Here is a 12,967-nt window from a genome sequence, read left to right on the forward strand (position 1 = left end):
GTGCAGAGGAACCTATAAACAGTAAATAGAAATCTGCTGTTTTATTTTTGCAGTCTGAAACAAAGATAGAAATGCTTAATCGCTACATACTGACACGTTAAGCACTTACATTGGGGGAGGCCTAAAGGTCTTCTGAAACACACTAGCTGTGAACTATTATAAAGCTCAGCAGTAGCTGTATCAACTTTCTTTTAGAAAAATGTCTCCTGTGAGAAGGAAAAAGAGGAAACAAATCCCCCTAAATAAGCATACTAGTCACCCGGAGTACTCATAGTAGCCTACTAATTCTTCACCTCCAGAAGAAAACATGAGGAGATGGATGAGGATGAAAATGAATGACTGCTGGGAAAAATATGTGGTGTCGCGTTGCTTTTGAGGGAATGGGCTTGTGCAATTCCAGAGCCAGGCACATTTTTGTACAAAAAAAGGCTGGGAATTTTTGGGAAGGAGACACATAAGAGGGATCATAATAAATATGTGACTGAGCTGAGGGAGCTGGCTGATGTCACTGCAAGACCACTCTCAATCATCTTGGAAAGGTCATGGTGATCGGGAGAGGTGCCTGAGGGCTGGAAGAAAGCAGGTGTCACTCTGGTCTTCCAAAAAGGCCAGGAGGAGGGAATTACAGGCCAGTCAGCCTCACCTCCATCCCTGGAAAGGTGATGGAACAGCTCATCCTGCATACCATTTCCAAGCATAGGAAGGCTAAGAAGGTGATCAGGAGTAGTCTGCATGGCTTCACCAAGGGGAAACATGCTTAAGCAACCTGACAGCCTTCTCTGATGGAATGATTGGCTGGGGAGATAAGGGGAGAGCAGTGGATGTTGTCTACCTTGACTTCAGCAAGGCTTTTGACACTGTCTCCCATAACATCCTCATAGACAAGCTCAGGAAGTGTGGGTTGGATGAGTGGACAGTGAGGTGGATTGAGTGCTGGCTGAACAGCCCGAGCTGGGTTGCGATCAGTGGTGCGAAGTCTAGTGGAAGGCCTGTAGCTAGCAGTATACCCCAGGCATCAGCACAGGGTCCAATCCTGTTCACAGGATCCTGTTCACAATCCTGTGTAGTCACAAATGACCTGGATGAAGGGACAGAGCACAGCCTTGGCAAGTTTGCTGATGATACAAAACTGGGAGGAGTGGCTGATGCACCAGAGGGCTGAGCGAGCTGGGCCTGTTCAGCCTGCAGAAGAGAAGACTGAGGGGGGATCTTATCAATGTGTATGAATATCTGAAGGGAGGGTGTCAAGATGATGGGGCCAGACTTTTACCATCGGTGCCCAGTGACGAGAGGCAATGGGCACAAACTGAAACACAGGAAATTCTGCCTGAACATAAGGAAAAACTTTACTGTGAGGGTGACTGAGCACTAGAACAGGTTTGGCCAGAGAGGTTGTGGAGTCTCCTTCCTTGGAGATAGTCAAAAGACATTGGGACAGGGTCCTGGGCAATGTGTTCTAGGTGATCCTGCTTGAGCAGGGTGGTTGGACTAGATGATCTCCAGAGGTCCCTTCCATCCTCAACTACTCTGTGATTCTGTGACGCAGTGAAAGCAGTGTGAGCACTTCTGTTTACCCTTTTTCATAATATAAGAACAAGAGGCTAGAACCTGGCACCAAAAGGCAACAATTAAACTATTTTACACAACAAATAATTAATTGCTTTAAGATCCCATTGAGATCAAGAAGCCAGAATTATTTTATGAAGAAGTATTAAACATAAAAAAGTAAGCATATTCATAGATAATAATAGTCCCCAATTGTGTTTCATAAGAGAAAACTTTACTTACAAGGGATATATCATCTCCTGTTTCATATTTAATACTAATTGCAGAGTCCAAACCCCTAATTTTTATTCCATGATTGTTTCTCACTGGGTCAGTTTACTTCCCTTTACACCATGTTGTACTGATTATTGCTGGGATACATGACACGTTGGAACACTGGCCTGGTCTTGAATGCCTTTGCTCTCTGAGGCAAGTGGGTTTCTCCTGGCTGTGCTTGTCTAAGAAAGATTTACAGGAGTCATTATTTTGCTTATGTTTATAGACTGGAGACATTGAGGCCCAGATACGTAAGGCTACTTAGGTACCTATTTGTGTCTTTAGATACACAAGTCTGTTCTCAACATTGCTGTTCCAATGTTGCCCAGAGAGATAGAAGGCTCTGATTGAAGAAGTCTGTTGTTTTCTTGCTGAAATAAAGAAAGGAATTGTCACCTTTAGCCCACTATCCCACTCACTTGCTATAAGTTGCTTCCCATATCATAGGAGTAGCTGGATAATGTCCACTTATGAACATCCACCTTTTGTATTGAAGTAAACCCACATCTATTTAATATTTAACCATGTCAGGTCATCAGCTGCGGCTTTTGATTCATGATCCTTCTCAAATGTAGTACAGGCAGCTGAGAAGTTGCTTCTGCCATTTGGCTACACCCATATTATCTGTCATCTGCTTCAGAGAGTGATCCCACTTCCCTGGTAAGTTGGCTTAAGGTGGTTGACATCGATATTGCTCACACCTAACTCCTCCAAGAGTGGTTTGACTGCATCCATGCTGCATAACTCATTAGCGATCTGTCATTTAGTAACTGCTTCATAGGTATTTTCATCTACTTGTTCATAGGCCTCTCTAACATACTCTACATGCTGCTCACAGCAGTTGTCTCTTTTGCCACATGATCATGCCAGTTCTCACCTTGATGGATGCCATGTTTTGATTTTTAGCTTAGGGTAGTACTGTTCATACTACCCTGATGGTACCCCTAGATGCGCACAGAGAGCATATCACAGTCTTTTCACTTTCCCAGTCTATGCTCCACATCTAGGATTGCTAGAAACACTTGCCAAGGCTAGTTCTTCTTGGTCCACAGTGTTTTTCCTTGTTGGAATGGCCCAATCAGGGGGTCGTACGGCCCATCAGGGGAACAGGTTCTCAGACTGAAACAGAGAGTAATTAAACCAACAGTGTAAGCACACCCTCTGTATTCTTTTGTTCTTTTCTGTATTCAGTTAAAGCAGAAATAACATGGGACAAAATGTTTCTGCTGGTTGGCATGCAAGACTGCTTGCTTTGGAATAACTTCCAAAATGTACTTTTCCCTAGTGCATTTTATTTAACATGGTATCATCTTCATATCAGCATATTTTAAACTCCTCATGTATACAATAATAGAGGTACAGAATTAAAAACAGAAGAGAAGATAACAGAAATAACAGATGTTGTTGAGAACTTCACAGTATTGCTATGTACCATAATGACATTTGGAAGAATTACAAGGTGTCTGTGAGAGAAAACTCTCAAGATTGTTCATAGGTATTGATAACAATAAGAAATGATCAGAATATGAATAATCTGGAATGGAAAGATTGTTGTGCAGGGACAGAACCAGATCTCTTAAGTAACATTTGAAGTTGTATCTACGATTTTGAAAAGTGTATAGTTTCATCAGATCAGCAAAATGTCAGAACTCTTGTTATAAAACAGCCTTTGTCTTTTGGTAAAGGGGATGTTAAATTTCAAGTACAGTAAACTGAAAATGGTTACATAAAATCAAGCACAGGTTAAAAAAAGCAGATTTATTGTGAGAACTCTGAAATGATATCTAGGTGATCCCCTGAGCAGCCCCTGAGATGTCAAAGATGATAATACAGTAACAACATCTGCGAAGTATTTCTGGTTTTACACTTAGCCTTTTGGCAGGAATTTATTAAGACAGAATAAGCCTGTGACTTTCCAATTCCAAGTACAATTTGTTTCTCTAATATATCTGCAGGAGTAATGTGTGATGGAATTTTTCCTTTTCTGGGCCCAGTAGTTGTGGGTGATGATGTGCTATAATAGGTTCTCACAGGCCATATCTCAACAAGATAAAACACAACACATGTACATCTGTGGCCCAGTGTCAATGCCTTAAATGTACATCAGAAATGCATTAAATCTTCTGATTGCTATTTTGTTTGTACAGCTTGTTGGTTCAGAGTTTCCTCTGTAATGTACCCTGCTGATTACCTTGAATTATTGGCATATTCTTGGTAGAACAAGCGCACCTTTTTTAGAAATACAGCATTACAGATGTGGCTTGAAGCTTTTCTTTTATTAGTAGAAACAGAAGAAATGTTCTTAAAGTTATTCCAATATGCTTCCTGAAAGCATATCTCTCAGAATCAACTGTGTCCAGCAGTTCTTTTGACCAAAACTAAAGGCGCATGATATTGCATCAGAAATTTACCCACACAGTTGATGTGTGTGTGCATGTGTGTCTGTGTGTACTATATATAATGACATAATGGTGTAGAAAATAAAGTATTATGAACTGGTGTGGAAAATGGTGCATCAGAAGAGACACTTTTAGTTTTTGATATTCTTTCTGGGCCTCATTCTCAGGTGGTTTAAAGCTGTGCATCTCCAGTCAGCTCCATTGCCTCATATGTGAGGACTTTTCTGTTTGAAAAAAAGGAATATTTTAGAAGTTATCATGAGCCAAACATTAATGGAAAACATAGTGTTTGATGAAAATTAAAAATATATATACACACACACACACACTTATTTATATATATTTATATATATATAATATATATTTTTATAAAAGTATTTGATACCAGCCAACTCCAGTCTCTGGTGTTCACACAACACCATATCTAAGCTAAGATGGCCTGTGGAAAGCATATACTTGGGCACAGAGATACATGAATGCATCCTCATGGTTTCAGTCTATGTCCAACCATCCTGGAACATGTCCACAGCAGGATGGTGTCCACTTCTGCAGGTGTGTTCTCTCTCTCTTCCACTGGTTCATCAGCATTAGTTGTGGAGAGATGTGTCTCAGTGTTTGTGTTTATGCTGTGGGGCTGATAAGTGCCCCATGGTCTTTGGAACAGATAGAAGTTGTTACTGGATTGGCTCCTTTCCCATTCCTATGTCTGGGTTTCCTTTCAAAGGGTAGCATGGATGAGTCACCCAGGATATAGAAAGGGTGTCTACCTGAGGACAAGCACTGCAGGGTCAGTATGAGATTCATATCACAGGGCTACACAGAATTTGAGGTAAAAGGTTTTTGCTCAATTCCATGTGTTTATATGCAAAACATCTTGTTAAAGTAGATCTCAGTTTGGGGGAAAAATAATGATAATCTAAAATTGTCTACTCAAAACAATTTTTTAATTAATTTTACATGTGTGTGTAAAGTATACTTATACACGAGTGGCACTTCAGAAGAAGGCTAATCTCCCACTCACTCCCAGCTGAACAGCCATTTTGCACAAGACTGTAAAGTGGACAGATCATGCTGACATTTCTGGAACTAAGGTTGTGTTCAAACCGGTGTTTAGAGAATATGTGTTCTTTGTGTAGATGCATGAATTATTGCCGTTGTTGTGGCTATATTATTATGCTGCATATAAAGTTTCAGTTTCAGAAGGTAAAGTATTAGCACAGAAGATAAATGTTCTACAGGCGAGTCAACATGTGCTTCTTTGCCACTCCTAATGCAAATGAGTTTGCATAAACTTTTCACTGTATATGGATGAGTAATCAATATATTACTAGAAATGAAAATATGCAATGAAAAAGATGTGTTCTGTATTTTATTACACTTAATAATGGGACTATTTTTAGAGGTGAAGATTACAGGAATTTCCTTTTGGTTGTAACAATTATCTGTTAATTATAATAAGTAAAAGTTCCTATTTCTGAAGCAATTTGAACATTTCATTGATCTGCCAGGTTCCATGGTTGTCAAAAGCAATTTTTAAGCTGACCTCAGCAGAAGTAGTAGGCTAAGGCTACAGCTAAAAAAAAGAATATCTGTATATTTTAATAGTAATAATGCATATTCAAATACTGCTTTAAACTTGAACAAATACAACTGATATGACTTAATTTGGAAATACAGACTTAGGTGTCTGCAATAAATGGATTCTGAAGTGAGTGAAAGAAAAAAATGGCACTATACTGCAGATGCCTAGGGATAGCTGTTTCTTAGCAAAGGAATATGGGTAAGGGAAAGGAGGCATTCATGTGAGTCTCATGTTAGGTCAGCATGTGACAGCTCCATTTTGAACTGGTCCCTGTAATGGAGTATACAAGTTCACAGCTCTCCATGAGATGTAGTTAGAGCAACTAGCCAATAAAGTGAAAGCAAAGAGCCCAAGAATAATTGTAGCAGTGGAAAACATACCTGACAGCCTAAATCTAGAAAACTTGAAGCTGGTTAAATTAACAGATGATATGATCACGATGTGTAACTCTCTGCACATGAACTACAAATTTGAGTCTAAACACTCTCCAGACAAGAAGACCAAAACAGAAAAAATTCTAGTAGCTGCAGAGAGATAAATTCCAATTTAGAGGTTGTGTAGCTATTTTAGCGGTGAAGGAAATAACTAATTTCCAAAGGGCTAGAATTCCTACTTCAATGTTTTTTCTAAAATGCATTGATCCAGTGAAGTTCTGTACTCTGTGTTACAGAGGAGGTCAGCCTAAATAGTCACAGGATCTCTTTTCTTCATGAGCCATTTGCTATGGACTGATGAAAATACAGTTTGCGGAGGAGAGATGATGATGTCAAATTTATTGGAGTTACAGACCTAGATTTTGATGCGCATCACTGAGCTTGCAGGCACAGAAAAAAGTCTTTGACTGTTGGGTTTGAGCTGTCTAGAAAACCTTGGTGGGCTTGAGAAATATTTCTGTGAAGTGAATATGCTTCCCAAATGATACGTTATCTAGAAACTTCATCACAGAGAAAAAAGGAAAAAAAAAGAAGAGTGTTGAAATAACTGTTTCAATATTCTTTAGAAATGCATTTAGAAATCCAGAAGAAAATAAGAATTTTATTTCTCAGGGAATGTTGAAAATCTGAGGTTTCATTCGGAATTGGAATAAAAACATATGCCAGAACTACTCACCAAGTAAGTTCTTCCCATTCTCTACCTTCTTTCTTTTTGCATTATATTCTGATGGAGACTTTCCCTAGATATCTTTTCATATTGTTATATCTATATTATATTAAATTATATAAAATATATATTGTATGTAATTATATTTAACTGCTTTGGTATTAAGACCTTAACACTAGAGTATCAGCACTATGTTATAGATCATAAGTTTTTTGGGTTTTTTTTTGTATATACTTTGGGTATATACTCTAGTATTTTCTGTTGACTGTTAATACAGCAATTTGAACATTTGCTCAGCCCCGTTTATCAGTAGCTGTTAATGAATACTGATGCCTATATTATGTAATGAAGAATAGGATACAGGAATTCACTATTCATTGAGGTTAACATAGGAATCATTTGCCTTCTGTTGAAAACAATCACCCAAAAAAATGAAAACCAAATATTCTCTAGGTCTATAGCTTCTAAAGGTATTAATGTCTTATGTCAAATTGATGGTGTTATGATGGATTATTCTCTGAAAGAAACAGCTTTTGTTTATACTGCTCTAGTGAGACTCAGCTGAAAGATAATGTTGTAGAAAAAATGAGATAAAATTGTAAATCATGGCCCAATATATTATACATTAATTTTATACTAAGATTTTATACAAAGTAATTTAAAGTTTGTTTTATTTTTTGTTCTTTGAAAAAGTAAACCATAAAAAGTGAAAGCAGTGCATTTATGTGTTTGTAACAAATATATATTATAGTCCAATTTCTTTTTACAAAATGAAATCAAATGCACTGTAAATTTAAATGATGCAATGGCATGTATATTTACTTGTTTTGTAGGTAAAAATATCACTAGTGAAATACTGAAGGTAGTATGGGAGGTGAATAACAGTGCTTAAAGGTAGCCACAAGGTGTTATGGATAAATTAATAATGATTAGTTAAAACTGCTGAGGAAAAGTGTAAAGCCATTGCTGTATTATGAAGCAGGTATGTAGGTTTTGAAAAGTGGCTATTTATGTAGATGCTTGAGTGCAAACAACCCCCCAAAATTACGGAGATCATAACAGAAGTAACTTACTGTTGCTTGGAAAGCCAGGCCACTAGATAAATTTGCTGAATTCCTCTGACCTTTAACTCTGTAATCTGCGAGTCTTTTTCATTGTGCATCTACTTGCTCATTATACTTTCCTATTTGTTATTGCCATTTTACCAGTTCTGCTTCCAAAATATTCCTCATCTGCTTGAAAAGACTGTTTTAAATTGCTTCTTTTTGCTGTGTGTTTTTAAAATCAGTTCAGTCTATCCCACGTGACTGTAGCTCAAATATTTTGAGTGTGTGTGTGTGTGTGTATGTGTGTGTGTGTGTTTATTGTGCAAGTACAAGTGTATACATTGAGGTGTTAGAATGCAAATAGCAGAGAACATCAGCAGCTAGTCCAGAAGTAATTGTTCTTAATGCTGATAGTGACATATTTAAAAATATGCTGTGATTATTTATTTCACATCCTAAATTGGATTGAGGCCACAGTGCATTTTATTACTAAAAGTTGAATCCATTTTCGACTTCAAAAGTACACTCTCAGTCTGTTCCATACAATCACACAGCGTGATTTCAACAGAATAAATTCATTTTCACAATCCATTCAACACTTGATTAATTCAGGCTACAGAGATATGGTTAACTTATTCTTGTCTTACAGTTCATAAACAGTGCTGTACATAATAGTGTGAGCCATTTCTGATTCTTTATTCAGTAGGTCCTATTTAGGGCTTCAGTAAAGACTTGGTTTTTAACAAAAATGCTTGTAATCTAATTTATTTGGAAAAATTAGCATGCTTCTTGGAACTATCATCATACATGGAATAAAATGGAATATGACAGCAAATTTTTTAGCATTCCTAGAAAAAGTCAAAACCAGTTATGAGAAACCTATTGTGTTGCCATGATTTCTAAATGATGCTTCAGAAACTTTTCTATATATTTCTAAGTGGGTGGAGTTTATGACTCAGACCATTGCTCCGGGAAGTCTTCAGCAGTGCTTCATTATTGTGAGAAAAAAAAAAAATTAAGAAAAGTACTTTCTATTCAAAATTTCATTTGTAAATATATCCTTGCCCCTAAATTACAGAGGACTAGTACTGGAAAATGCAGAGACACAATATAGTAGTATGTTTTAGCATTTTAAGGCAGATTTTGAAAGTAGTTCTTTTGTTTGTTTTTTTGTTCTCAGTTAAGGCTAAACTAGAATGAGTGCTTTGGAAGGCCCCTCAGGGATTTTTCTTGAAATGACTGAAAAGAGGATAGAGAATAACATGTAAGAAGACTGTTACAGAAGGGAAAATGGAAAAATAGCTGAAAAATTACTAAATAAGTTGGTCAGAAAATGGTGATATGGTACCAGTATTAAAGAGGAAAAAGAGGAAAATCTTCAAGAGACAACTCTGATCTGTAATGTTGCAGATTCAACACTGATATCATGCTTATATCTTCCTTGTGCAAAGTCTATCTTGAGCTGTCCCAACAATTCTGTTTGCAGCAAATTTTGATGTTTAAAAATTATTACCCTGGAGCTATTGCTGGAGAAGTAACACAGTCATGGGGCAAAAACAAAACTTTCCAATCATTTTGACAAGTCTTAACATCCTGGCCTGGGATGTGTGAGGCCTAGATTCAGATTTTCACTCTGCCTATTTCAGAGCAGTTTTCATCATAAACCACTACAACTCAGAGTAGAGACTAGAAATTTAATCTTGCTGATGTGTCACTTTCCTGTAGGTGAGCTTCCCAAGAATAAGTCAGAAGAACATGTCATTTGAGTTTCCCTACCATTAAATTACAGTCTCTGCTTTTTCCTTTGTCTTTTCCTGTGACTCTGAAATGAAATTCTGATGAACATATTCTGAATGGTTCTAAAACTGAATTTCTGTAGGGCAGAATCATTTGGTCATTAACACCCTGCTTGTCCCCCTCTTATTATTGGGTTTATGTCTATGATAATCCCCTACAGTTAAAAGAGTATGTTCACAGAATATTTTGCTGAGTTAGCTGATATTTATACTAATTATATTTGCATAAATATAATTGTATGCCTAGTATCCAGATTGCCTTGGTAGACAATTTTTGGGGGGAAATCAGAAGGATTTCTAGGTGAGTTAAATGCAACCTGAAAACAGGAGAGCAGAAAGCTGGATAGCATGGTCAGTGATTATGATCAAAGACTGGTAATTGGTAACTCTCACCTGAAGTGGTCATAACTGTAATAGCATCATTTCCAGAGTACCTCATGTGTTAATGAAATGATACTGTCTGATATGAACATCCTTCCTCCCCCCACAAAAAACTAGCCTCGTCTTTTACTAACAGCTGAAGGCATATTGCGTGAAACAATGTCATTGATAAGAATCTCCCTGTGGTATTTTTGATATGTGACAGCACTCCAAACATAGGGTCAGTTTCCAAGAGATGATGACTTTTCTTCTATATTTGAAGTATGGTCAGAAGTAACAAAACTGAAACTGAATGCACACATAGACCACATGAATTGTCACTTCTGGAAGGGCTGCTTTGCTCTCCTTTGGAAGCCAGTTGTTTCACCTGCTGTCTGCATTTGCAGCAATACACGATGTGGGTTAGTAGGAGCGCTCTGCAACCCGTATTCCTAAAGGTAATGAAGAAGTTATAGCAGCCAATCTGTGGCATCTCTCTGAATCGACTTTACACAAAGAATAAAACAAACAGTGGCTTTTCATGACTTACTCAAATGCCTGCCATATAATGAAAATAAAATGAAATACAGGAATCTGTAATAAAGTGAATGCACTGAATTGAATACAGAGAAAATGTAATTATTTTGTAGTGTATAGAAGTGGATAATAAGTGAAAATAGATGCTAAGTTTATGAATGAATTATAAAAACAGGCGGGTATATAAGCTATATGTTGTTCAGCAATCAGGTAGCCTGTATTTTTTGTAAATTGTGGGGAAGTCAGTCTCAGTGAATTGAATGTCAGGTTTAGTAATTGATAAAATAGAAGTATGTAATCAGTAAAAAACTTATTAGTAAGAGATGGCAGCAGTTTATCCTAAACTGTAATAATGGAATAGTAGTTGTTTGAAGATTTGTATTATTCACTGCAAATAATAACTATAGTCAAATTTTGCTCATTTTGGTTTGCAAACATTTCATGAAATGTATCTGATGTCTAAAATATAATAATTATTCAGAAATATTTTACCTTAACACATTTCAGGGTTATTTCTGAACAAAACATTCTGAACTTTACATATCTTCTACACATTACTATGTTGTTTTGAATAGTTAAGCATAGTATTTTTATTTATGAAGAAGAACAGAGCTAACTAATAAACAGGGGACAATGCCATTCTGGTAAAAGAGGTGTTGATGAATAGCCATTTGTACTAAGGCTCATGGAAATACCAAGCCTCCAAAATTCATAGCTAGTGGTCATGCAGACATGTGCAAACAGCAAGTTTTACTCATTTTACACCCTCATTCTGTCACACTGAAAGAAAAGCTTCCTCTTCTGCAGAGCTTCATATTTGTATGCCAAGAAAAAAGCCCTCATGATGAAAAGTCAGTTGAAATGAAAGGGAGTGTATATATAATGTTAATAATGTAATTCCATTGGCTTCCATTATTATTCTTTAAATTGATATATGAGACTTTTTAAATCTCAAAGCACTCCATGAATTACAAATTGTGGCTCTCAGCTGAAGTCCTGTAAGCGGACCCTATATTACCACACAAGGAAAACTTCAATTATAGTTGAAAGTGTTTCATTTAATGGTAATAAAACATTATAGTGATAGTGACTAGAGCTTCTTTTTGTAGAGTTAAAGTACTTTTACAGTTACAAAGACCATAAATGAAGAACATAACTAAAAGCAGTAAAGTAGTAGAGGTGGACACTGATATTAGCCTGTTTCACCTGATTCAAGTTTTAGACAGCCTTAACCTCAAAAAGCTGGTGGTTTTGATATCAGTAATTTAGCAGAACAAGCAAATAATACCAGGAGAAAGATATCTTCTACTCTCTCCCAACTTTTTTCCTCCCTAAGATGAACATGCAGCTGTGGTAAGAAGGCTGCATTCAGACAGCCCACCGGATTGGTGTGTGGAACTCCTGCTGCAGTCCTGTATGCATGACAAATAAAGCAATTGAGTTTAAGAGCATCTGCTTTTCCCTGTTGCAAGATACTGCTAATCAGCCAATTGACATTGTTTTGCCTCTGTAAAGCCAGGGGCTCCTGAATAAAAACATTAGTGCTGCCATGCTGGATCAGATGAAAGGGTCCATCTTATCCCAGTTTCCTTTCTTCGTTGGTGACTAGCAGCAGATGCCTAGGGAAGCATACAGGGATAATTCCCTCTGTGTACCCTCCTAGCTGCCAGCAATGGATGTACTTGGTGAGTCAGAGGCAGTATCTTGCTGATTTTTCTTCCTTGAGCATATATGTGATTGTTTGCTTTTGCTTTTTGTGTTCATTATGTGAAAAGTACTGCCCCTTTTAAACCTGCCAGTTCATAATTTCAGTTCACATAGATCATTCTTGTTTTTATATCAGTCTCTCATAAATCTGTTTATAGACCTTTGTTATCTTTCCTCTGGACTGGTATTTGTAGGGAAGCTTTGCCACACATCCTTTTCTGTACCTTTTCCTGTTCTATTTTATCCTTTATGGGACCAGAACTGCACCTGTATGTAGAGACATAATGATATTTTTGTGTGTTTTATTTGGTTCTCTATCTTCCTCTTATTAATGGTTAACATATGTACTATGTATTTCCCATTAACAGTCTACTACAATTTCAGAATCTTGAATAACTTAGTAGCATCAGTACATTTTGAACACTGTAGATGCTACTACAAATCACTCTGGGACACCATTGCTGACCTTTACAGACTGACCATTTACCCCACTTTTTGCTTCCTCTTGTATAGCTACATATTTGTCTCGTTCCCTGGAAGTATAATTTCTTTAGGAGCCTGTCATGAGAGATGTGGTTGATAACTTTTTAAAAACAACTATAGTATGCCATCCAAATC

The sequence above is a fragment of the Apteryx mantelli genome, chromosome 2 (genome assembly GCF_036417845.1).
Source record: "Apteryx mantelli isolate bAptMan1 chromosome 2, bAptMan1.hap1, whole genome shotgun sequence".
Taxonomy (NCBI): Eukaryota; Metazoa; Chordata; class Aves; order Apterygiformes; family Apterygidae; genus Apteryx; species Apteryx mantelli.